The sequence below is a fragment of the Takifugu flavidus genome, chromosome 14 (genome assembly GCF_003711565.1).
Source record: "Takifugu flavidus isolate HTHZ2018 chromosome 14, ASM371156v2, whole genome shotgun sequence".
NCBI lineage: Eukaryota > Metazoa > Chordata > Actinopteri > Tetraodontiformes > Tetraodontidae > Takifugu > Takifugu flavidus.
The window spans coordinates 455,832-483,565 of record NC_079533.1 but is presented as its reverse complement, the minus strand read 5'-3'; the positions used below and the strand labels follow the sequence as shown (position 1 = coordinate 483,565).

Genomic DNA, 27,734 nt, shown 5'->3' with positions numbered 1-27,734 from the left:
ATTTGTGTTGAGGTAGATTCTCAGATAAGTTGATGAGAAATCCCAAAGTTTGACTCACTATTTTTGTTTCATACACAACAGACTGTCTGGTGATAGTTTTCTTTCAACGAGTCATTGGGAAGTTGTGGCCTCAGCAATGACGTCAAACCCTTCTCATCTACGGGAGCTGAGCTTAAGCTGGAACCAAAGCCTGACAGATGCCGACGTAAAGTTACTGTCTTCTGCAATGATGCATCCAAACTGCAGACTGGAGACGCTCAGGTCAGGAGGCCTCTGTTGGTCTTTTCTAAATTTCTTTACATTTTCTGCTTTTCTCTTCATTTTCAGATTTAGAAATGTGTTTTTATTTGCCCCATTTATTCCTTTTCCAGGCTGTCACACTGCAGTTTATCAGAGATCAGCTGTGACTCTCTGGCCTCGGCGCTGAGGTCCAATCCCTCCCATCTGAGGGTTCTGGACCTGAGTAAGAACCAGCTGAGGATCCAGGAGTGAAGCTGCTCTGTGGTTTCTCCAGGATCCTCTCTGTGAGCTGGAGACTCTCAGGTCAGTCAGAGATGATCCAGTACTTTCCCAGGTGTAACTAGTTAGACAATAAATGTTTCCATGTTTGATCTTTGTTATAAACGTAGTGTTACAGTTCTCAGAAAAAAGACCACACAGGACAGATTTGCAGTATTAAATTGGTTGTGGAAATCTGTCCCATGTGAGGATGGTCATCAATGACTAGAAAGGAAGTATCAGTTGTAGATTTGTCTTGTTTTATTTTAGGCTGGCCACAAAACCGCCCAAACATTCAGACCAATCAAAAATGGTTCTTCCTGTCTTTTAAAGATCAGAAGGAAAACTAGAAACCCCAAAAGAAAGCTGCTGCAGTGTGCCATGCCCCTTCTCTCCTGAGAAAAGCCATCCCAAAAAGAGAAAAGCCCAAGTGTGAAGTGAGCCCCTGTTAAACCTTGGTACCGAAAGCCTGCAGTCATTCTCATCTTAGGTGGCTTCATTCCAGCCAGAAGCCCAAACCTGCCTCCCTCTTAAAGGGGCAGCAGGTCAGTCCAACCACAGAAACCTTCATGAAGATCTGAAGCTTTCAGCATCCACAATTGTTGCACCTCACTTCCATTGGAGTCCAAATCAGAAGTCAACAAGTTGATTCTACACCGATTCTACACAATGCAACCATTTAAAAAGGTTTCCATCCATAAGTTTTCACACATTTTTAGATAAATCTGTTTGTTCATCGCCTCCTTCTGTTGTAATGGTCATTAAAGAAAATGACCTTATTTGAGTTTTCTCCTCACAAATATGACTTTCTATGAACGATGCAATAAATGCAGCTTGCAATCTAAGACAATATGGAAGTATGTGTATATAATAGTAGTGGAAGTAGCTCATAAAATAATACATTTGCTCTTCTCATCGAATCTTTCTATGTTATTAAAGAAAAACCTGCTCTTAGTCAACAACATCTAAGAGATCAGCCAAAAATCCTAATTTTATACAATCTAATATAAAACAGTAGAGAAGACTCTTTCTGCAGAGACACTGGTGGCAGGAATGCAGAAGTATCACCTGCTCAACTTGGAAGGTGGAGCAGAAACCACCAGCTGAGAAGGTCCTCAGCGAGAGGAGTGTGTGGAGAACCATGAAACTTGCTAAGCTCCACCTCAGCTCCAGAGACGGGCTGAGCTGGAGCTGTGGCACCAGGTATCGCCCAGAAGAGCCTCCAACAAACAAGCTCTTCTCTTGGGAGGAGAGGGCTTTGAATCTCAGCTCAGTGTGCTTGTCTCTAGTAGGTGGCTGCTGCACTTTTCCTGAGCTCCTTGTTGATGCCCTGAGGGGAATTGATGCTCCTGCAATGTTCTCTGGCAGCATTGAGCTTGCAGTGGGGCAATCAAACACACTGTGGGGGGGCTCTCTTTCCTTCTCTCATCTGGAGAACAAGTGACACCAGCTGCCAATCATTGTTGGAGAAATGTGCAGTCAGGGGAACGATGCGTCCAGACTATAGCCACCCTTCCAGCATCCAGCAGTGTCTAAAACCTTTGATTTGGTTTCACCAGAGAGTGTAGGGATTGCAGGGTCGCTGCAGCATCGCCCACAAGCTGTCAGGAGTGGGTCGCTTTGTCCCAACTCTGACAAGAGTTGAGTGCTATTGAGAAATGTGGTCTCACAAACCTGGAAGGTATTTTGACCCACACACACTTTACATACGCTGTAGATCTTGTCCAACCGCCCTGAAAGAACCCAAAATAGGAACATACGGCAGATAAGCCGGTGCAGGACCAGAGGTTTGTTGCTTGTAAGCTGTGTTTTGCTCTGGTACATGTTGATTTTTATTTGTCTTCTCTCAAAATAATTGTTATTTTAGACTAAGTAGCTGCAGTTTATCAGAGACCAGCTGTGATTCTGTGGCCTCAGCTCTGAAGTCCAACCTCTCCCATCTGAGGGTTCTGGACCTGAGCTTCAACAAGTTGCAGGATTCAGGAGTGAAGCGGCTCTGTTCTGGACTGGAGAGTCCAAACTGTAAACTGGAGAGGCTCAGGTCAGTCTTCATTTTTCTACCTATATACCAGCTGCTAAGATGGTGAAGTGAGGCTGTTCTCAACACTGCTGTGATGCACCACATTAAAAAAATTCCTTGGAATATCGTGAATTCAGGTCTGACCCAACTAAGAACTAACGTAGGTTTAGTACTGACGCAGATAACATGCAGACCTGCACCGTATAACCTCATCCTGCATTTTTCAGATTGATTAACTGCAGCTTATCAGAGATCAGCTGTGGCTCTCTGGCCTCGGCGCTGAGGTCCAATCCCTCCCATCTCAGAGAACTGGACCTGGTCAGAACCAGCTGCAGGATTCAGGAGTGAAGCTGCTCTGTGGTTTTCTCCACTTTCCAAACTGCCGACTGGAAACTCTGAGGTAAACACCATTCTCAAAAATGTCCATTATTCCATCCGAGGGTCCTCACACTTTCTGAGTGTGTGTGTTGTGCCCAGTTCCTTCAGGAGGGGGGGCCACACGGGGACCACTTATTCATGATAAATTGATTTAAGGACAATGAAAAAGCCGACAGATGGTAACCAAAATTAGACAAAACTAGGTGAGGGTGCCTGGTAGACACCAGCCAACGAGGAGGGAGATGGTGAGGGAGACAGGAAGTCATCTAAGACAGGTTGTGCCTTTAAAGATGAGCCACAGGTGAGATGGATCTCCATGATGAGATGGGAGGGAAAGAGGTGGGAGAACCTGGGAAGAGTGAGGGCCAGAACAATATATATTCTCCTTTGGAACAGTGCAAACCTGAGAGGTTGGAATTGTAGTAATTACATATGACTATCATTTTTTAACCTGTAACTAAATTAAATATTGACAGATCATGCCTTTGATTAACCTTTCAGATTAATACTGGTTTCACTTATAACCTTATAAAAGTTTCCCTTCTTTATTTAGATTAAGGGCCTGCAGTTTATCAGAGATTAGCTGTGGCTCTCTGGCCTCGGCGCTGAGGTCCAATCCCTCCCATCTCAGAGAACTGGACCTGAGTCAGAACCAGCTGCAGGATTCAGGAGTGAAGCTGCTGTCTGATCTCGTAGAGAATCCAGACTATGGGCTGGAGACATTGAGTCAGTAGCTGGTTGAAGCCAGTCAACTCCCGCTCATCTGCTGCATCACTCACTGACCACTGGTGAAGAACATCTGTGGAAACATCTGCCGTCTACTCCCTCCATAGATGAAAAATTCAGTTTTTAAAAAGCGCTGGTGGACTTTCAGGAGATCAGTCGATGGTCGACAAAGCAGAAGCAGCTTCGCCTTGAAGTTAAATTAGTTCCTGGTATCACACAATGCATCTTTATAAAGTTCTAAATGGCTCCTCGGCCACTCTTAGAAGCATGGAAACATTCTCTTAATTGTCTCTTCAAATGTCTGTATTATACGTTACTATTTTACATCCTGCCTTCAGAATCTTTAGGGTTTAGTATTTACTGTCTCTGTGACATGGAGCATTGGAATATTTCAGCTGCAGCCAGCAAAAACCCATCAGAATGACGGCTATCGGTGGGAACCGCAGCTCATTTGACTTTAGTCAGTCTGTTCAATGTTATAGGATTTATTGCAATCTAATAAAAACTATGAATAAATGTGGGAAATAGGAAATAAAAAGAAGCAAAATGACCAAATAAAACTCCCATTAATAGTGTAAATTTAAAGATGTCAAGAATGGAATATCAGCTTAAATTTAATCAAACATAAAGGGAAAAGGCCTCCTTTAAGTTTACTGCAAAAATAAACACAAAATCAAGAGCGACACGCGCCAAAAACGTCTCATTCTCTCTTCTGTCTCCACTCATTCTTTTATATTCTCTTAAGATAATGGGGACGGGGTCGTGTGATAACAAAACAACCTCATTGGGGACTGTTGCGTTTGCAAAGTAAAGGCAATACAACTTAAATTACTATTGACACACAATCGTGTGTGCCTTTTATTAAAGCGACAACATGTAGAGGAAAAAATAAGTAAGAGCGGGAAAAACACACACCCCAGCCCTTAAACTCCCACGGTTCGTTAAAGGGACCGTGCCAAATTACCCGACTTAGTTGTCGGCAAATAGTGCGAGCGAGTGAGGAACTCATACATGGCAAAATGCTCAATAGGACTATGGCAATGGAACAGATATGAACAATTATGGTGAATTATGATATTTGAGTACATGACAGCTGTAGAGAATTATGGGATACAAGTGACCGCTACACATGCCCCCCCAGAATTCACCATCACAACCCAGATGGCCAGATTGTGTGCGTCGAAGCGGTATTGGTGGTGCTAGAGGAGCAGGGGAAACAGGACGCGCAGGGCGGTCAGTGGCACTGACAAGAGTTTTCAGGGATCTGTGTTCCTCTCAGAGGACTGGGCCGAGCGGGGGGGACGACCTCGCCGCGGGGGCACGGCCGTGGCAACTGGCTGACCAAGGTCCAAGTGAGCTGCCTTGAGGCGGTCTCCAAGGATGGTGGGACATGGGATGGTGGCAAACCATGCTGGGAAATAGGGATGGGTGCAAAAACCTTGGCAGCATCGAGGAAAAGGAACCTTGCGCAGCTGCAGCCCTGTGGCTGCAGACGTTAGAGCCTGGACATCACTCTGTGGTTTGGTCCACTGCCATCTGTCCATAGTCAAGTCCCATGTGGACAGCGCCCGTGACGGCCCGGGAGAGGCAGTCCGCAACGACATTGGTCTTACCAGCCAGGTGTTTAATGTAGGAAAGGTGCCTCTGCTGCCGAGCTGACCATGGTTCCGCCGTCTTTGCCATCGCGAAGGTGAGGGGCTTGTGATCCACAAAGGCAGTGAAAGACCTGCCCTCATCAGAGGACGGAAATGGCGAATGGCCAGGTAGAGGCCAAGGAGCTCACGGTCAAACGTGCTGTACTTCTGCTCATTGGGTCGTAGCTGCCTACTAAAAAAGGCCAGGGGTTGCCAAGCCCTACCCATTGTTCATGCACCGCACCCACTGCGTAATCCGAGGCATCCGTGGGGATTGAGATTGGCGCGTCAGCAATGGGTGCGCCAACAGTGTAGCATTGGCCAGAGCAGCCTTAACATTCTCGAATGCGCGCTGTCGCACATCGGACCAGTCAACCATGTGCTTGGGAACTGCCCCTTTCAAACAGTCATACAGTGGCCGCATGAGGTCCGCTGCCCGGGGGAGGAAACGGTGGTAAAAATTCACCATACCCAGGAACTCCTGGAGCGCCTTGACCGTGACTGGGCGGGGAAAGCTTGCGATGGCCTACACCTTTTCCGTACAACAACTGCTCCGTACCGTGTCACGTGATGGCCCAGGAAGTCGATGGTAGACAGTCTAAACTGGCACTTCGCTGGGTTTATGATGAGCCCATGCTGGCTGAGGCGCTGGACAAGAGCCCTGAGGTGTGCCACGTGCTCAGCCTGAGACGTGCTTGCGACGAGGATGTCATCCAAGTACACAAATAGGAATGGCAGGTCGCGTAGGACGGGGTCCATCAGGCGCTGAAAAGTCTGTGCTGCGCTTTTAAGACCAAAGGGCATCCGTAAAAACTCAAACAGGCCGAACGTGGTGATTACCGCTGTCTTGGGGACATCGGCAGGGTGGACTGGTACCTGGTGATAGCCACGGACAAGGTCTACCTTCGAAAAGACCGTTTTCCCAGCCAGATGCGCGGAAAAATCCTGTATGTGGGGGACAGGGTAACGGTCCGGGGTGGTGGCATCGTTGAGCCTGCGGTAATCGCCACATGGCCGCCAACCCCCACCCGGCTTCTCCACCATGTGCAGAGGTGACGCCCAAGGGCTCTTGGAGCGGCGAATGATGCCCAGGCGTTCCATTGTCTCGAACTCTGCTCGAGCAATGGAGAGCTTGGCCGGGTCCAGACGCCTGGCCCGAGCATGCACAGGGGCACCCGTGGTGGCAATGTGGTGTTCCACACCATGCTTGGCCGTGGCAGATGAAAACGTGGGCTGAGTCAGAGCAGGAAACTCGGTGAGGAGGCAAAGGAAAATGTCTGCAGTGGGGAGCATGCTGGAAAGCCTGAGTCTGTAACACCAAGAGTGCATTCATACGAACAGAAAGTGACTGCATCCACAAGGCGTCTATTTTTGACATCAACCAGAAGTCCAAAAGCGCAGAGGAAGTCTGCACCAATCAATCAATCAATCTCAATCAATCTTTATTTATATAGCGTCTTATACAATCAAAATTGTTTCAAGGCGCTTTCCAGAATCCCAGGGCCTGACCCCAGACAAGCAACAGTGGCAAGGAAAAACTCCCCTTTAACAGGAAGAAACCTTGAGCAGGACCAGGCTCATGTAGGGGGACCCTCCTGCTGATGGCCGGCTGGGTAAAGAGAGAGGAGAGGAGAGGAGAGGGGTAGAGGAGAGGAGAGGGGTAGAGGAGAGGAGAGGAGAGGGGTAGAGGAGAGGAGAGGTAGAGTGAAGGGGAGGTAGAGGAGAGGAGAAGGAGGAGGAGGGGAAAGAGGAGAGGAAAGAAGAGGAGAGGAGAGGAAAGGAGAAGGAGAGGAGAGGAGAGGAGGAGAGGAGAGAGAGGAGAGGAGAGGAGAGGGAGAGGAGAGGCACAGAGCACAGAAACACACACAAAAAATATGCACAATCACTTCAACGGGGCCGGCGGTCATTATGCAGCTCCGATGGCAGTGATACCTGCAAATAGATGGGGGAGAAGCAGAAAAACTACACAAGAATCAGCATAACTAGTCTGCTTGATGAGGAGAGGAAAGGAGAGGAGAGGAGAGGAAACCATGACCCAGTGGAGTGACAGAGGCCTGTCAGGTGATCATGTTTCCGGACCCCGGCAGCCTTGGCCTATAACAGCATAGCTAGAATGTGACCTAATGATTAGACGACCCCCTAAGTATGATCATTTGTCTGTCTATGATAGTAACTGGAACTACTGAATTAGTAACAGTAAGCTTTTTCAAAGAGGTAGGTTTTGAGTCTGATCTTAAAAGTAGCGATGGAGTCAGCCTCCCGTACCTGGACAGGGAGCTGGTTCCATAGCAGGGGGCCTGGTAGCTAAATGCTCGGCCCCCCATTCTACTCCTAGAAACTCTGGGAACCACAAGTAGACCAGCATTCTGAGAGCGGAGCGGTCTATTGGGCTGATAAGGTATCACTAGCTCCTCCAGGTAGGATGGAGCTAGGCCTCTGAGGACCTGGTAGGTCAAAAGAAGGGTTTTAAAAATTATTCTAAATTTAACGGGCAGCCAATGAAGCGACGCCAGTACAGGAGTCATGTGATCTCTTTTGTCAATACCTGTCAGAACTCTGGCTGCAGCATTTTGGATCAGCTGGAGGCTTCTTAAAGAGTTGTTTGGACACCCTGATAATAAAGAATTACAATAGTCCAGCCTGGAAGTAACAAATGCATGGACTAACTTTTCAGCATCATGGTGGGTCAGTAGCTTCCTGATCTTTGAGATGTTCCTCAGGTGAAAAAAGGCACTTCTAGAGACTGTTTTAATGTGTGAGTTGAAGGACAGATTTTGGTCAAAAGTTACTCCTAGATTCCTCACAGAGAGACTAGATGTTAATGAGATACCATCTAGAGTGATCATGTGATCTAATCTATCCCTGAGAGGTTCAGGACCAAACACCATGACCTCAGTTTTTCCTGAGTTAAGGAGGAGGAAATTTAAAGACATCCAAGACTTTATGTCTTTAAGACAGGTCTGGAGCTTCACTAACTTCTCTGTCTCCTTTGGTTTCATGGATTTTATGATATCCTTTGTGATTCAGTCACTTCCAGGAAGTTGCCATACAAAAGGCCTTGGAATAAAATCCCAATGTGTTTTTTTTTGTTCTCATGAGGAGCATTTTCACTGCAGGAGTTCCTGATACTGGGGGCTGGAACTTTTCCACTCACTTGGCTTCTCTCAATGGTGTCTCTACTGAAGGGTAGGACCCCCTTGGCAACGTCACGAATTTTGACTGGCCCGTAAATGCTGCGCAGTCCTATAAAAAACAGTTCACATGTTGAAAGTTCTACAATTGTTCAAGTGATTGAGGAAACTCTCATGTCTTTGGGTAACATGCAACAATCATCAGGCTTTACATTGAGTGAAGCCTCGGGGTGGGCAAGTGAAGCCTCATGAAGCACTGAGGCTTTCCTAATAATTGTGTCGAAAAAGATTCAAAGCTTCGAGACTTCCGTGATGGTGACATCTGGTGGACAACTGAAGCCATAGCAACCTCCAAAGAGCACGACTGGCACTGTTTCAATCCCATGACACCAATAAAGGTTCATTGTGTGCTCATCCAGGGGTTTTGTTCATTCATACCAAATAATTATTATATCGTCTTTACAATACAATATGCAGATGCTCTCCCCCTTACTCTAAAACACATTCAAGATTAACCTAAAGAATAAATGCAAATTAGATTAAGGGTTCAGTGTTGGTTAAGGGTTCATTGAACACTTTGAGATTTATTTGAAAACTGTACTAAAAGTCCCTAACAGGATTAGAGATCCTTCCTAATTTGCAAATCAAAATCACGGTGTTTGAATTCAGAAACATTGTTTTTGTGTGTGTGAAGTGTTTTTAAGGAAAACCTTTAAAGATAATGGTTTGTCATTTGTCATATGTTTGATTTGGAATGATTTTTCACAGAAGCAGAACAGTTATTGGTCCTCCTAAACTCTAGAACTTCGCTTATTGGTGATACTCGCCATGAAAATGCCAAAATACTCTAACTCTCACTCTCCAAATCTCAATCTCCTCACAACCCAACAATTTTGAAGCATATTATTGCATCTTATACAGCTGGTATGCCATCAAACCACTCAAATCTGTCTCAGAATGCGTTGAAACGTCATGAGCCAATGACACACATTGAGAGGCTGAGCCAATGAAAGGCGTTGAAACATTTGGAAGCAATGAAGCGCGAAGCGAAACAGCAACGACGTTCGTCATCGGTCACGTGACACTGGTGTTTTGATACAAGCTCCGACACAGTGTTTCGAATCACTCCGCTTCGGGAAGAGTGACACAAGCTCCGAAGCCTCGGTATCACTTGCCCATCACTAGTCTGTAGCGGACTCCCAGTCCCTTACAGGGGACCTGTACACCCTGGAAGATGTCACAAGTTTCCTGGATGAAACCTTCGGCCAGTCTGTGAAGGTGGCTGAGTATTTCCCAGATCCAGAGAAGTTTCTGAAAAGTGCACTGACGTTACAGAAGGTTGTGGGAGTCGACCTCCTCGACGAAAGGAAACGGTACCGGCTAAACATGACGGCGACAAGAAAGATGCTGAGGCAGAAAAGAAAAAAGGTCAAAATGTTCTGAGAGCTCCAAATATCTTAATCCTTAAATAGGTTGCTGATACTGACGAGAATGAATGTGATGCACAACTTTTCTCTCCTTTGCTGCTCCTTCTACTGCTTCACCTCTCCAAGCCTCTATGGACAAGCTCAGGGTGGCCTCACTTAACATCAATGGTGGCAGGGATCCACGGAAGAGGGCTCTGGTTGCAGACATGGTTGCTCAGAAGAAGCTAGACATCCTTCTCCTCCAGGAGACACACAGTGATGGAGACAATGAGGTGCACTGGGGTCTGTGGCGGAGAGGCCTGTCCAGGTTGTCCCATGGCACCAACCTGTCTGCAGGTGTTGCCACTCTGTTCTCCCCCAGGCTGGACGTTAGAGTCACCTCCACCACAGAGATTGTTGCAGGCAGAGCTTTAGCTGTCAGAGCTGAGGTTCAGGGCTTCGTCCTCTGTCTAATAAACATCTATGCTCCCAATCAGGGCTCAGACAGACTGGACCTGTTCCAGAAGGTCTCCTCGTTTGTGGAGCAGTGTGGTCAGGACGAGTGTGTAGTCATGGGGGGGGACTGGAACTGCACCACAGACGTCACACTGGACAGGATCGGACAGGAGCCTCATCTCCAGTCAGCTGCTGTGCTGTCTAGGCTGGGAGCAGAGCTGGGGATGGTAGATGTTTGGAGGGTGAAGCATCCCACCAGCAGGCAGTACACATGGGTGAAGGTGGTGGATGGGGTCATTAGTGCAGCTAGGCTGGACAGGTTCTACCTGTCCCAGGGTTTTAGCAATAGGTTAGTTAACAGCCACATTTATCCGGTTGGGTTCACTGATCGTCATTTGGTCACTTTTGACTTTCTTATTTCACAAACACACAAATACAGCTCATACTGGCACTTTAATGTGAAGCTGCTCCAGGGCCCAGTATTTCAGATATAATCCTACAGGATTAATCCAGGTGGATTGGATTTTTCTCTGATCTGATCCAAAATTGGGTATTTTAAAGCAGAATTTATCCTGAAGATTTGAATCTGGATTTGTAAATCCAATCCTGCCAAAAATCCAGATATTTGCCACATTTGGGTATTTCAGAACTTTGGTCAAAAATCAGGATAATTTTGATCCTGAAAATCAAGATTATAATGATCCTACCTCAGAGGTGGATTTGGAAATAATGCTATGTATGAAAAATCGTAATTTCTCACAAATGTTGTCTCGAAGACAGTTATTATTTGTTATTATTATTGAGTCATTCACATCACAATGTGCCTTCAAACACTAAAAATCAAAATTATACAGTCTTGTCATTTTAAAGCATTTTGTTAGCATGTGTGTGTGACACAAATACTTGTGTAATTTTACATTACCGTATTTCCACGACTATAAGGCGCACCTAAAAGCCTAGAATTTTCTAAAAAAAATATCGATGGTGCGCCTTTTAACCTGGTGCGCCTTTTGTATGGATTACGGTAATATTGGTTAATCGTGGCTACCGTAGTTAGTAGGCGTGGCCGAAGTAACAGCAGTAAGAACGATAAAGTGGAATTCCAGTCCAGTCCCAAACCATTTCTGTCTGTAAAGACCCCAAAATGGCTCCTTGCAAGAGACACGCTTACGACGCAGAGTTCAAACTGAAGGCTATCAGTCACAGTTGAACACGGAAATAGAGCAGCGGCAAGAGAATTTAATGTTAACGAGTCAATGGTTCGGAAGTTAAGGCGTTAAGATGGCGGCACGAGCACATCGCGAGGCCCGGCGTCTCTCCAGTTTCTGCAAAATTGCAGTGATTTACCTGCTCTTCGCTAGTCTGTTCATACAGAACAGCCTCGGGTTCACATCCTACACCCGTGAACAACTTCTGGATATTAGATCGCAATGCCAGGAAACTTTTATCACCGATCTTCAACTCATCCCTGAGATCTCCAGGACGCCGGAGGCTACGCACTTTACCCGGCCGGGCGGAAGTGCTCGCAGGCGGCGTCGAGATCGTAAACTAAGGAGGGGGAAGCGCGGAGGGCTAAGAGCTAAGCTAAGGCTAACACCGCATCGGCTCTCTCTTCCCAGCATTTTCCTCGCCAACGTACGGTCTTTGGTAAACAAAATGGATGAATTACGTCTCCGACTCAACCACAGTAAGAGACTCTCAGACAGAACAGCTGACGACTCCGGTAAGACCAGAGGTGGGGGGTTATGCATCTACATCAACAAGACCTGGTGCACCGACTCCGTTACTCTGAGGAGACACTGCTCAGCCAACGTGGAGTTTTTAATGGTTAAATGTTGTCAGACCGTTTTATCTGCCTTGGGAATTCACATCCGTCATCATAACAGCAGCTTACATTCCCCCGGATGCTAATGCCACTCTTGCGATGAATGAACTTCATGCGGCTATTAGCCAACAACAGTCCGCCCACCCGGAGGCTGCATTTATTGTTGCGGGTGACTTCAATCATTCAAACTTAAAAACTGTGCTTCCAAAATTCCACCAACATGTTTCCTGCAATACAAGAGGAAACAAAACTCTGGACCATGTCTACACAAACATGGCTGGTGCCTATACGGCAACACCCCTCCCCCACCTAGGACAATCAGACCACCTTTCTTTGTTCCTCACCCCCAAGTATTCACCCCTCATCAACCGCGTCAGGCCATCGATGAAGACCATCAAGGTGTGGCCGGCGGGAGCAGACTCCGTACTCCAGGACAGGTTTCAACACACGGACTGGAGTATGTTTATGCCCCAGGGCAGCTGTGGCTCACACACACACACCGACATTGACAATTTCACCTCCACTGTTCTGGACCACATCACCACCACCATCGACAGCATAACCACCACGAAGCAGATCACCACATACCCCAATCAGAAGCCATGGATGAACAAGGAGGTGCGGCTCCTGCTGAAGGCGCGCAACACTGCCTTCAGATCAGGAGAAGCCCAGGCCTACAGCACAGCCAGGGCTAACCTGAGGAGGGGCATCAAAAAGGCCAAGCACACCTACAAACGCAAGATTGAGGGTCACTTTTCCAGCTCTGACCCCAGGCGTATGTGGCAAGGCATCCAGGCCATCACCGACTACAAACCCAACAACTCCAGCCCCACAGTCATGGACACCACCTTCCTGACCGAGCTTAATACCTTCTATGCTCGCTTCGAAAAGGACGACAAGGACACTGCCACTAGGACCCCTCTCCCAGCAGACCACCAACCCATCACACTATCATCTACCGCCGTCTACACAGCCCTCAGCCGGATCAATCCACGCAAGGCTGCTGGTCCTGATGGCATCCCTGGACGTGTGCTCAGGGCAAGCGCAGAACAGTTCGCCGGGATTTTTACGGACATCTTTAATCTGTCCCTCGCCCACGCAGTGGTCCCGTCTTGCTTCAAGGCCACAACTATCGTCCCAGTTCCGAAGCATTCCAGACCGACCTGCCTCTATGACTACCGCCCGGTAGCACTCACCCCCATCATTATGAAGTGCTTCGAGCGGCTGGTCCTGGCTCACCTGAAGGACTGCCTCCCAACCACACTCGATCCACACCAGTTTGCCTACCGCAGCAACAGGAGCATAGATGATGCAGTCTCCATAGCACTGCACTCTGTGCTCACACACCTGGACAACACGAACACTTATGCACGATTGCTGTTTGCTGACTTCAGCTCAGCTTTCAACACCGTCGTCCCCTCCAAGCTGATCACCAAACTTGGAGACCTGGGCATCAACCCCTCCCTCTGCAACTGGACTCTGGACTTCCTGACCGACAGACCACAGCATGTTAGGTCAGGTCACAGCCGCTCCACCACCATCACACTCAGCACCGGTGTGCCACAAGGCTGTGTGCTGAGCCCGTTCCTCTACTCTCTATTCACCCACGACTGCAGACCTGTACATGGATCCAACTCCATCATCAAGTTTGCAGACGACACAACGGTGATCGGTCTCATCAACAACAACGACGAGACAGCCTACAGAGAGGAGGTAGAGCGCCTGACCACATGGTGCGCTAACAATAACTTGGTCCTCAACACCAGCAAGACCAAGGAGCTCATCGTGGACTTCAGGAAGGCAAGAGGAGGCACACAGGACCCCATCCACATCAACGGGATGGCCGTCGAGCGTGTCTCCAGCTTCAAGTTCCTGGGGACCCACATCTCAGAGGACCTGTCCTGGACCACAAACACCTCCAGCATCATCAAGAAGGCTCACCAGCGCCTCTTCTTCCTGAGGACACTGAGGAAGAACCAGCTATCCTCGGCTGTCCTGGTGAACTTCTATCGCTGTGCGATAGAAAGCATCCTGACCAACTGCGTGTCAGTCTGGTATGGAAGCTGCACTATCGCTGAGCACAAGGCCTTGCAGAGGGTGGTGAAAACTGCCCAACGCATCACAAGGACTACACTCCCTGCCATCGGAGATGTCCAGAGGAAGCGCTGCCTGCATCGAGCACGCAGCATACTCAAGGACTCCTCCCACCCCACCCACAGACTATTTTCCCTCCTGCCCTCCGGGAGGCGCTACAGAACCCTCAGGACTCAGACCAGTAGACTGAGGAACAGCTTCTTCCCCAGAGCGGTGTCCCTGTTGAACTCCTGCTGACACTCCACACCTCACTACACTACAGCAGTTTACACAACAACTCACTAGCTTAGTAACCAACGTAGCTACTGTTTAAACCTGTCCTGCGCACTCATGCACTCTATCATCTGTATACACGTAATTTATGATTTGCACATCTCCTCTATCTTATGTAAATAGCTAAAAAGCTCCTGCACTTATAGTCTAAGGCATTTAATGTAAACACCATCTGTAAAATATGTTTATAGCACAACCTGGTAAACGACTGTAAAAATAACCGCACATACTGTATTTATTAAGTTATTATCCTCACTTGCTGCTAAGGACGGGCAGATCGATCCCGTGGTATCGATATATCGATACTCACAAGCTACTCATTTGGTATCGATGTTCTTTTATAAATATCGATACTAACTAAAAAAAAATAAAAATTGGGGTGTATGCATCACTTTCCGCCGTTTTAGATTAGTTACTTAAATTAATATGTGCCAAGACACCCCTATACCTGGCGGCGTACTGAGCTGGCCCATGTCACGTGACAGGAGATAGGGAATGAGCGTCAACCTGCAACATAGCCTGCGCCGAGCCGACACAGTCAGCAAAAGGCAGAGCCGGAGGAAATAATCAGCCAGAGACGCAATCGTGTTAAAGCAGAAAATGTGAATATGATACGATTTCTGAAAAGCAATCTGAGACTTCAGTAAAGTGTGATAACATACCTCAAGTGCACTAAAGGTGTGATGGTGTCAGACATTGTTCTAATTATTTTTTTATGGAACAACTGTCTTATGCAGGTTTAAAGGATAAGGAAATCCTAGTAATCAATTGACCATAATAAATTGTATATAAATGGTCTGTATTTGTCTTAAATGTAATAATATTTTGACTGACAAAAATTGCCAGTAAGAAATGAACGGTATCGGGATCGATATCGATGAAAATACAAGAAAAAGTATCGGTATCGTATCGAATCCCAAAAGTGTGGTATCGCCCATCCTTACTTGCTGCTTCTTTTGCACTTCTGGTTAGATGCTAAACTGCATTTTGTTGCTCTGTACCTGTACATGAGCAATAACAATAAAGTTGAATCTAATCTAATCTAAAGTGGAGGAAGCAACAAGACGACCTGCGCCAGGTAAAGAAGACTCAACGGAGCTTCCGAGGAAACAGAGCAAGATGGCCACAGTTGGAGGACAAACTCGAACAGTGGGTTGTTGAACAGAGAGCAGCAAGTAGAAGTGTCTCTACAGTCACTATTCGAATGAAGGCAACAGCGCTAGCAGACGAACTGAAGATAAATGAATTTAGAGGCGGTCCTTCTTGGTGCTTTCGGTTTATGAAAAGACGTCACCTCTCCATCCGCACTTGAAACAAGTGTTTCGCAGCAACTGCCCAAAGACGACCAAGAAAAGCTGGCCACTTTCCGCGCATACTGCAGAAACAACATCGCTGGAAAAAAGATCCGGCCAGAACACATCATCAACATGGACGAGGTTCCGCTCACCTTCGATATTCCTGTGAACAGCACTGTGGACAAACCGGGAGCACATACGGTGAATGTTCGCACCACAGGGAATGAGAAGACATCCTTCACCGTAGTCCTCGCCTGCCAGGCTAATGGCCAGAAACTTCCACCCATGGTTATTTTCAAAAGGAAGACTGTGCCAAAAGAAAACTTTCCAGTCGGCGTAACCATCAAAGCTAAATCAAAGGGATGGATGGATGAAGAAAAGATGAGTGAGTGGCTGAGAGAAATTTACGTCAAGAGACCGGTGGTTTTTTTCACGCAGCTCCATCCCTATTGATCTGCGACTCCATGCGCACCCATATCACCGATGGTGTAAAAAAACAAGTGAAGCACACTAATTCAGTTCTCGCCATCATTCCGGGTGGATTGAAAAAGGAACTCCAGCCGCTAGATATTGGTGTCAACAGGGCATTCAAAGCTAGACTGCGAACTGCGTGGGAGCGGTGGATGACGAACGGCGAACACACGTTCACCAAGACGGGGAGACAGCGCCGAGCGTCATACGCCACTATCTGCCAGTGGATTGTAAATGCCTGGGCTGATATATCAGTCTCCACAGTGGTCCGAGCTTTCAGGAAGGCAGGGATTGTCACTGAAATGCCAGACAACACCAGCAACACCGACCCTGATGACGACTTTGACGAGACGGAGCCGGCCATGTTGGACGCCTTATTCGCACAACTGTTCAATTCGGACACCGAAGAGGAAGAATTCGAGGGATTCCTGGATGAGGAATGAACTGATAAAGTGAGCTTTACGTGTTTCTTTTGTGTGTTTACAACTTAACAAGGCTGGTCATACTGTGAATATGGACATTACCATTGGAACAATGTTGTTATATTGCTATTGTTATATTGCTCTGCACTACTTCGAGAGTTCGAGTTACCGTATATTGTGTTTGCACTAAAGTTTGATTTACCACAACTGTACTATGTGATGTTGCAAAAAAAAATGTTGCACTGCCTGTTATAACTCGCTGTTATTAAACGAACTGTGTTACGCGAAAACACTACGTCACTCTGGAAAAATAATAAAACAGCTGTTTATTCATTTTGGGAGTGAATGGAGTTGTGAGAACGCTGGTTTGTATTCTATTAATAAAGTTTGACTGACTTATCTGACTGTTTTATTGACATTCCCTTTAGCGTAACTCGATCTAGTGAATGCGTCATGAAACCACAGCCACTACGTAGTTTCTAATCTACGCGCCTTATAACGCGGTGCGCCCTATATATGAAAACAGTTCTAAAATAGGCCGTTAATTGAAGGTGCGCCCTAAAATACGGTGCGCCTTGTGGTCGTGAAAATACGGTACATATAAAAGGGACTATTATGCTTCAAGTTGTAAAATAGAAATAAGCTTTTTGAAATATAGTGATGTACCAAAATAAACATGTACATTTTGCAAGACAGCATTTATTGTAACAAAAATATGACCATTAAAATCAGAAAAGAACTGAAAACTTGCTCTCAGAATTCCATTGGAACACAAAATAAATAACTTTTCTGTAAAGTGATTCACATTAATTGTTTTTCAAGCAATTTAATTTGCAGTTTCACCTGTTCTTGTTTCAATATTGTTAAATTAATCTGTTCATCGGTGAGGACAAGCTGTTGTTATGCTCGCTCTGTTTCAACTTTCAGCAGCTTTAAGTAGGCATGATCCTGTGTATGACTCTTTGGCCTTTTGCTCCGGCACGTCAAGGGTGGTGGTTGTGGTGAAGGTGTGACCCTCACCACATCAGCAGCTTGGGTCAAGGTCTGGCTGGTGGACAGTTCAGGTTGATCTGACTCAACAAAGGCATTTATCAATCTAAGAACACAGCTGCGAACAATTCTGGGGTTTACGAACGCGTTGATGAATCTGACTAGTGATGGGCAAATGATACCAAGGCTTCGAGGCTTGTGTCACTCTTCCCGAAGCGGAGTGATTCGAAACACTGTGTCGGAGCTTGTATCAAAACACCAGTGAGAGTTAGAGTATTTTGGCAAGTTTCATGGCGAGTACCACCAACAAGCGACGTTCTAGAGTTTAGGAGGACAAATAACTTTTCTACTTCCGTGAAAAATCATTCCAAATCAAACATGACAAACCATTATCTTTAAAAGTTTTCCTTAAAAACACTGACACACACAAAAACAATGGGCCAGATTCACGAAACGTTCTTACGAACAAATTTGTTCTTAAGTCCCACTTACGAACATTTTATGAAGATTGTGGCATTCACCAATTTCTTCTTATCCTAGATTCATGCGTAGGTAAGAACAAATCCTACGAACACTTAGGAGTACTCTTACGCACATTTGGTTGTGTTTTCTTCTCTTGTGCAGTTCAATAAAATTCAATATTACAATGATAATTATGTCATATTTATTTATTTATTTATTTGTTTATTTCCTATTTTTGGTGATTCACGGAGAATTTTAAAATTACGTAAATGTGCCAATGACTTAACATTAATCAACCAAATTGGAAACCATGCCAAAACTGTCTTTTTATTTGATTTTATCTTGATTTATTTTATTAGGGGATCGAGGATATGCCCTGGTTGTTGACACCACTGACCAACCCTCAGACTCCACAGGAGTTTTATTCAATCAGATGCATGCGCGCAGTCGCTCCACCATTGAACGCACCATCGGCATGTTAAAGGGGCGCTGGATGTGTTTGGACACAGAGCCACAACCCCGTGAGGATGTGCGTCCTGAGGCAATGATGGGGCCAGACTGCAGGCACGCGGTTCACGTTCGAGCGCGATTAATTGCCCGTTTGTGAATAAAATGCATTATTGTCACAATCCGAGCACAGCTTTTACACGTTTATTTTTTTTACATTCTTCTTTTTTTACATTCTCGTTGATTTCTTTAAGCGTGTTGGCTATAGTCATCAGGGTTGAGGCAATTTTATCAAGCGTGTTAGCCATCCTTTCTTGATTGTTCAACACGGCGTCAGAAATCAGGCGTGGAGAGGCAAGCTTTGGGCATTTCGCTTTGGGCATTTCGCTGCTTTTTGCTCTGTCTACAGCAGGGGTGGGGAACCCTTTTCATATCGAGGGCCATTTCAATTTTTATAAAGTCCTCCGAGGGCCATACTATTATGAACACATACCTAGGGATGCAAAAAAAAGACAAAAAAAAAGTCTATAACCACTGTGTTACTAAGTCTCATGATTGCTGCATTTGAGTTTGAATTATTTATTTAGCACACATGCATATAAAATCACCAAAAAATAGAATAAAATGACAAGTAAAATATGTTTTCATGATCATACAAAACAATAAAAAAAAAGAGGTGCAGAGTTGAGGCAAGAGACCCGTAAGGGCCTGTTCGAGGCCTCTACTTACAAAAACTGCAATACAACAAGATAATCAAGAAAATAAATGAAAAGAAAGAAAGATAAAGACAATAATAATAACAACTAGAAAGCACTCGGAGAGCGCGGACCTCCGCCAAGCGCAACAATTCCGGCATATTGTGATTTCCACCATAAATATTAGTCCCACATATACTTTGACTACATATTTAGATTCCTTGACCATAAAAACATACCGTTAGCCACTGGAATCATAACAATATATGTCTTAGTTCAATAGTTATTCACGAAAAAAATTCACGCTTTGAAACAATTTTACTTTGTCCGGCGCGAGCGCCTCAGCGGCGGCTACGAGGCGCGTTCACGAACTCTCCTTCGGCGTGAGGTTTCAGCTTCGTGGCTATTAATTCACTCACCACACAACTTGCACGCGTAATATTCTCTCTGTCGGTACATGGTCGTGTGAAAGCTGCTTGTTGAACCTCCAAACTCCGGCGAAGAGCGTTAATTTTATCCAAACTCATCTGTCCTTTCAACTCGTCGAGTTTAGCGTGTTTCGCTAAGCATTTTTCGTCCGTGTCAATCAGTCCAACCCACTACGTACATCACATGCTGTGTTCACTGACCCTGACCTTGACTCGGACATAACATAACCGTCTGTTTTATCTCAGAAAACGGGAAAATATTTCCTCGTTACGAAAGAAATTTCAGGATACGAAAGGCAAAAATACGCTACCACTGCTACTCGCAGCTCGCGGAGTTTAGCGAACGGTCCCACTGTATAAGTGCACATATAAAATATAAAAATCTTATTGCATTGCGGGCCGGTAGAAATGGTCTCACGGGCCGTATACGGCCCGGAGGCCGGGGGTTCCCCTCCCCTGGTCTACAGGGTCCTGCTGCAGTTCCTTTTATGGGCATTAGTGGGCGGTGACTTATGCTAATCATATGTTAATTAGACTCACCTGGCACGCGCTTTCAACTTACGAACAGATGGCATTCATCAATCTAAGAACACAGCTGCGAACAATTCTGGGGCTTACGAACGCGTTGATGAATCCGACGTAGGGTTTTCTTAAAAAACTTAAGAAAGAATCTAAGAAGATTCTTAAGAACATATTGGTGAATCTGGCCCAATATTCCTAGACATATCAGTGTCTTTTCCATAGACATTAAAGACATTAACAGCGCATTATTTTATCCAAATCTGAAAGAACAAGGGACGTCAAATGCATTACCTCAATAACAGAAAGTAGGATCTCAGGTGCTGAGGAGCCCAGGGCCATCAGTGTGAGGTTAGACACCGTCTCGTTCCAGACTCTGACTGTTGTTATTGTCGTTAAACCACCTGGTTTAGTGATGGTCACTTCTTTTTCCTAAAATTACCCAAATATGTGAAATTGACCAAATTAATTTGAATTTGTCGTAATCCGTGTCAAAATGACAGTTACAACATTAAAAAAATCATGCACAGTTCTGAGGTGGACACTGAGGTGGACACCCTCAAACTTGATAGTCCCTCAAGAAGAGCAAGGCGGCAAACGATGTGTTCTAACCCCTGGAGACACTTCCTGATTAAAGGTGCTGCAAGACTGTCGTCAAGTTAAGAGATGTAAGGAAGAGGCACTATGGTGGACGTCTTCAGGCAGGTGGGGAACGTGCGCTGAGAGAGAGGTTGTACACATTCAGGTGTCTGGTGATGTGATGTTTCCCTCCTCGCTGCCATATCTGGCACAGGTTAGAACTGCTAAAGAGGGGCTGCTTTAGCACCTGTGGGTCCTCTCAGGTTCCCCTGGCGGCCTTGTGTTGCTGCAGGTCATCAGATCAAACGCAGTGTTTCAGTCATCCACAGGTTGGTGTTTGGGAAGCACACAGAGCTGTTTTGTGGTAGTGACATTGTCCATGCACCGTTTGATGTAAAACAGTAGGAGGTGTAGCTGGCAATGTTGTCCTCCTCAAATATAGTCCACTCGGGGTCTCTAAAGCAGTCCTGCATTATTCAGAAGCCCCCTCTGTTCATGCAGGAGGGACGGTCTTTAGGTTAGCTTCATTTAAATCAACTGCTCTTACATAGATTCCATCTGGGTGGGGCTGCTGTGTTTTGCTAATGGCAGTAGTTCAATGCTGTTTTGGTGTTAGCATCAGGGGGTGTGTTAACAGCACTGACTATGATAACTGTCAACTCTGGCAGCCGATAGAAGGGTTAGGTTAAGTTAAATACTGCTCCATCCCTGCCTGGGAAACTGGACATGACTGATGTCACAGCAGTTATGCACCAGCTGATGCTTGGTTAAACACAAAGCCCCTCCGCTGCTCTGATGTCCTGAGCTACGTGGCCCGCTAGCTCAATAGCCTCACCAGGATGGTGGGTTTAAGCCACGTCTCTGTAATCACCCTAACACAAAAGTGCAGGATGTTTTTCTCCATGGATGTTGTACGTTCCACTCGTCCATCTTGTTCAGAAGTAATAAGGAGGCTTGGTAGTGAAGGCTGGGTTGCTAGCTTGCTTAGCCTAATCCCCGTCCTTCTACTGATGGACTCTATAAAGATGCAGATTTCACTTTCCAGGAGTAGGCCTTGCCATGTGCGCACACTGCCAAAAGTACTAATACGATTATATCAGTCTATCTTCATTAAGAGGGAGATTAAGAAGTAGAAGATGTGAGGGACCAGAGAGAGAAGAACTGTAGGAGTGCATGAGACAAGTATATGAGCAGCCTGGGCTTCCATAACACCTCAGCAGGGCCAAGGAGCGATAACCTCCGTGCCATGTTGTATTGCTGAGTGAACATGTTCACAGTTTAAGAAGGCCAACATTTCTGCCTTCATAATATTCAAATGTTTGGACTTATTTTTTGGACACGGACTTTTTTATCTGCTGTTAGCTATACTCATCACACGCGTTTGGCTTTAGCATAGTGGTCTATTGCATATCTTGTCCTCCCTATGCAGCGATCTCGCATTGTTATACTCTCCATTGTTATTTGTTATCTTAGTGGTATCTTTCTAGTTCTTAGTGGAACATCAGTCTTTGAACACATCAGATTTTAAACATTTACTGGAGTAAAAAAAAGATACAGTTCAAATTCTACAGACATAAAGACAGAGGAGCGATACCTGGGAGGTGATGACTTCAATCGATGCCATGAAGCGATCAGCGATGATTGACACGCCCAGGAACAAATACATGAGTGAAACGAAGTAGACCACAGCCCTCCCTGCCTGGTCCCACGGAGAGGGCTTGAGTGGCAACCACACGGGCAGTAGGATACCTGGTTTACAACCCACACTACCTCGACAAGAACTTGTCTCATTACTAAAGGGCTCCAAGTCAGACGCCTGCTGCACAACCTGGGATTGGAAGGAAGCGCAGATGGGTGTCAGGAGGACGAGGAGGAGTTGAGAAAGGGTAACTCTGAGGGGACCCATGGTGTTAGTGGAGGACGCACCTAGAGGAACAGGGTAAAGCACAGTTTTTTACACATCAAATTAATATTTCATGCTAATCAATTAAACTGCACTTTCATCAAGCTGCACAGTTTGTTCAGTTCTGATCCGTCTACATTTATTTTGAGTTTTTACTGTCAAAATCATGAAAATGTACCAACAGTTATAGTCTAAATCATCGCAATGCTTATAGGCTGAATGGCATTCTAAGGCCCCTGGGACGAAGACTGAAAGGTGTTCCAACTCCGGACGCTGTCATTTTATTGGGAGACTCATGTGGGCAGCAACAGTATTACCTGGAGGAGTGTGATTAGGAGGAATGCCCTCCCTGATCTGAACCGAATTAGTGTCTCGTTGCAGGATTTCGTACCTGATTCGTACCTTTCAGCAACTTTCTCCGTTTTCTCTGTTTGAAGATGTTTCCCCTCTCGGACGAGAGGGGAAACATCTTCAAACAGTCCAGCTGGAGGACGGAGAACCTTCCCAGATGTTTCCTCCTGCAGATAAACCAACCAACTCACAGCTGGAGGACGGAGAACCTTCCCAGATGTTTCCTCCTGCAGATAAACCAACCAACTCACAGCTGGAGGACGGAGAACCTTCCCAGATGTTTCCTCCTGCAGATAAACCAACCAACTCACAGCTGGAGGACGGAGAACCTTCCCAGATGTTTCCTCCTGCAGATAAACCAACCAACTCACAGCTGGAGGACGGAGAACCTTCCCAGATGTTTCCTCCAGCAGATAAACCAACCAACTCACAGCTGGAGGACAGAGAACCTTCCCAGATGTTTCCTCCTGCAGATAAACCAACCAACTCACAGCTGGAGGACGGAGAACCTTCCCAGATGTTTCCTCCTGCAGATAAACCAACCAACTCACAGCTGGAGGACGGAGAACCTTCCCAGATGTTTCCTCCTGCAGATAAACCAACCAACTCACAGCTGGAGGACGGAGAACCTTCCCAGATGTTTCCTCCTGCAGATAAACCAACCAACTCACAGCTGGAGGACGGAGAACCTTCCCAGATGTTTCCTCCAGCAGATAAACCAACCAACTCACAGCTGGAGGACGGAGAACCTTCCCAGATGTTTCCTCCAGCAGATAAACCAACCAACTCACAGCTGGAGGACGGAGAACCTTCCCAGATGTTTCCTCCAGCAGATAAACCAACCAACTCACAGCTGGAGGACGGAGAACCTTCCCAGATGTTTCCTCCTGCAGATAAACCAACCAACTCACAGCTGGAGGAGGAGAACCTTCCCAGATGTTTCCTCCTGCAGATAAACCAACCAACTCACAGCTGGAGGACGGAGAACCTTCCCAGATGTTTCCTCCAGCAGATAAACCAACCAACTCACAGCTGGAGGAGGAGAACCTTCCCAGATGTTTCCTCCTGCAGATAAACCAACCAACTCACAGCTGGAGGACGGAGAACCTTCCCAGATGTTTCCTCCAGCAGATAAACCAACCAACTCACAGCTGGAGGACGGAGAACCTTCCCAGATGTTTCCTCCTGCAGATAAACCAACCAACTCACAGCTGGAGGACGGAGAACCTTCCCAGATGTTTCCTCCAGCAGATAAACCAACCAACTCACAGCTGGAGGACGGAGAACCTTCCCAGATGTTTCCTCCTGCAGATAAACCAACCAACTCACAGCTGGAGGACGGAGAACCTTCCCAGATGTTTCCTCCTGCAGATAAACCAACCAACTCACAGCTGGAGGACGGAGAACCTTCCCAGATGTTTCCTCCAGCAGATAACCAACCAACTCACAGCTGGAGGACGGAGAACCTTCCCAGATGTTTCCTCCTGCAGATAAACCAACCACTCACAGCTGGAGGACGGAGAACCTTCCCAGATGTTCCTCCTCCTGCAGATAAACCAACCAACTCACAGCTGGAGGACGGAGAACCTTCCCAGATGTTTCCTCCCCCTCCTGCAGATAAAACCAAACCAACTCACAGCTGGAGGACGGAGAACCTTCCCAGATGTTTCCTCCTGCAGATAAACCAACCAACTCACAGCTGGAGGACGGAGAACCTTCCCAGATGTTTCCTCCTGCAGATAAACCAACCAACTCACAGCTGGAGGAGGGAGAACCTTCCCAGATGTTTCCTCCTGCAGATAAACTTAAAAAACTTCTTAAACACAACTTAAGAAAGAATCTAAGAAGATTCTTAAGAACATATTGGTGAATCTGGCCCAATGTTTCTGAATTCAAACACCATGATCATTTGCAAAGTAGGAAGGATCTCTAATCCTGTTGGGGACAGTTTTTAAATAAATCTCAAAGTGTTCAATGAACCCTTAACCAACACTGAACCCTTAATCTAATTTGCATTTATTCTTTAGGTTAATCTTGAATGTGTTTTTGAGTAAGGGGGAGAGCATCTGCATATTGTATTGTAAAGACGATATAATCATTATTTGGTATGAATGAACAAAACACCTGGATGAGCACACAATGAGCTTTTATTGGTGTCATGGGATTGAAACAGTGCCAGTCGTGCTCTTTGGAGGTTGCTATGGCTTCAGTTGTCCACCAGATGTCACCGTCACGGAAGTCTCGAAGCTTTGAATCTTTTTTGACCCAATTATTAGGAAAGCCTCAGTGCTTCATGAGGCTTCACTTGCCCACCCCGAGGCTTCACTCAATGTAAAGCCTGATGATTGTTGCATGTTACCCAAAGACATGAGAGTTTTCTCAATTTCTTTAACAATTGTAGAACTTTCAACATGTGAACTGTTTTTTATAGGACTGCGCAGCATTTACGGGCCAGTCAAAACTCGTGACGTTGCCAAGGGGGTCCTACCCCTCAGTAGAGACACCATTGAGAGAAGCTAAGTGAGTGGAAAAGTTCCAGCCCCCAGTATCAGGAACTCCTGCAGTGAAAATGCTCCTCATGAGAACAAAAAGAAACACATTGGGATTTTATTCCCAAGGCCTTTTGTATGGCAACTTCCTGGAAGTGACTGAATCAAAGGATATCATAAAATCCATGAAACCAAAGGAGAGAGAGCAGTTAGTGAAGCTCCAGACCTGTCTTAAAGACATAAAGTCCTGGATGTCTTTAAATTTCCTCCTCCTTAACTCAGGAAAAATTGAGGTCATGGTGTTGGTTTGGTCCTGAACCTCTTAGGGATAGATTAGATCACATGATCACTCTAGATTGTATCTTATTAACATCCAGTCCAGTTGACATAGAAAACTACCTTGGATACAATGACCTGGATGATTGAGAATCTACACAGACATTGGTGGGAATTGACCTTTTGGGGAAAAAAAAAACTGACTGGTTTGTTGACACCAGATTTTTTCCTCCTGTAAGAGGACCGCACCTGCTCCTACATTACTGGCATCAACCTGCAGTATAAAAGGCTTATCAAACTGTGGGGCAGCCAGCACTGGACAAGCACACAGGAGGGACTTGACAGTATCAAAAGCCAATGGACACTCAGAAGACCAAACAAATTTGGCTTTCACTAGGTCTGTCAGAGGGGCTACGATGGTCGAGAAGTTACGGCAGAAACTCCGATAGTACCCTACCAGTCCCAGAAACCGCATCAAATCTTTCTTAATGAGAGGAACTGGAAACCGCTGGATAGCCACAACTTTATCAACTGGACGCACCACCCCCTGACCAACTACCCTGCCCAAATAAGTCACTGTAGCTTTGGCAAATTCACACTTAGCTAAGTTAACTGTTAGCTGAGCCCACACAAGCCTCTCCAACAACGCTCTAACCCATTGGAGATGGTCCTCCCAGGTGTCACTAAAAACCACCACGTCGTCCAAATAGGCCGCACAACCAGCAAGACCAGAGACCACCTGATTCATGAGCCTTTGAAAGGTGGCCGGGGCGCAAACCAAATGGCATTACCGCATAGGAATACAGTCCAGAAGGGGTTACGAAGGCACTAATCTCCCGAGCCCAGGGAGACAATGGGACTTGCCAGTAACCCTTCAGCAAGTCAAACTTACTGACATACTTGCCTGAACCTACTTGGTCAATACAATCCTCCATTCGGGGCAAGGGAAACACATCTGGTTTGGTTACACCATTTACCTTCCTAAAATCAGTGCACGGCCTAAAGGAAGAGTCAGGTTTTCGAATAAGGAGACAAGGTGACGCCCAGTTAGACCTTGAAGGCTCTGCAATTTTATTGTCTAGCATATACTGTACCTCCTTATCCAATTGCACCCGTTTCTCAGGAGAAACTCGATAAAAACGTTGATTAATTGGCTCAGCACTGCCCACATCAATGTCGTGCACTATTAAACCTGTTCGGGATGGAACGACTGAAAACACCTCAGGAAAACTGTTTATGAGTTCAATTAATTTAACTCATTTGTCCTCATTCAGCTGCCCCAGAAAGTTAGGTAATGCTTGTAACGCTTCAGAGTTTTTAAGACATCCATGCAAAACTCTATCAGGTGATACCTCTCCTTCTCCCTCTGCTGACCCCCCCACCAGAACCAACCTGGTCAGCGGCCTCATTAACACAAAGAGCTGGGTTTCCCCCTGACAGAGATGTACGTGCACCAACAGGCAGTGGGGCTCGAGCAAAATAAGGCTTCATCAGATTGATTTGACAAATTTTCCTCCGTTTAGGCATAGCAACCATATAGTCCCGCTCAGAGGCCTTGCGCAATACAGTAAACGAGCCAGCAAAACAAGCTTGAAATGGTGAACCCACTTCTGGCAACAAAACCAGGACTTGGTCCCCAGGAGTAAACTGTCGTTGCTCAGCACAACGGTCAAACCATTCCTTCATCTTCTTCTGGGAAGTTTGTAATTTCTCGCAACACAGCCAAAGGTCCACGCACAGTGTGTCCAAAAATCAAATCATTAGGGCTAAACCCCGTACTTTCCTGAACCACCTCTCTGGCCGAAAGCAGCAACCAGGGCAATCCCTCCTCCCAATCACGACCAAGCTGTGATGGATGTTAAATTGTTGTAATGCCTGTGCAAACAACTTAGAAGTGAAATTGGAGCCTTGATCACTTTGCACCACTTTTGGAATGCCAAACACTGAAATAAACTGAGTCAGCGCC

The 27,734-nt window shown here is 46.1% G+C and overlaps 1 long non-coding RNA gene across 2 annotated transcripts; it reads left to right on the top strand.

The window, feature by feature from the left end:
* Window positions 1-87: 87 nt before the first annotated feature.
* Window positions 88-4,318, top strand: LOC130537209 (uncharacterized). 2 transcript variants are annotated; one of them, XR_008953571.1, is made up of 5 exons: window positions 88-261; window positions 372-543; window positions 2,366-2,539; window positions 2,746-2,918; window positions 3,450-4,318. It is a non-coding gene; the product is annotated as an uncharacterized LOC130537209 (long non-coding RNA). The 2 variants fall into 2 exon arrangements; XR_008953570.1 differs by lacking the exons at window positions 88-261; window positions 372-543 and having other exon boundaries at window positions 1,617-2,539.
* The last annotated feature ends 23,416 nt before the right edge of the window (window positions 4,319-27,734 follow it).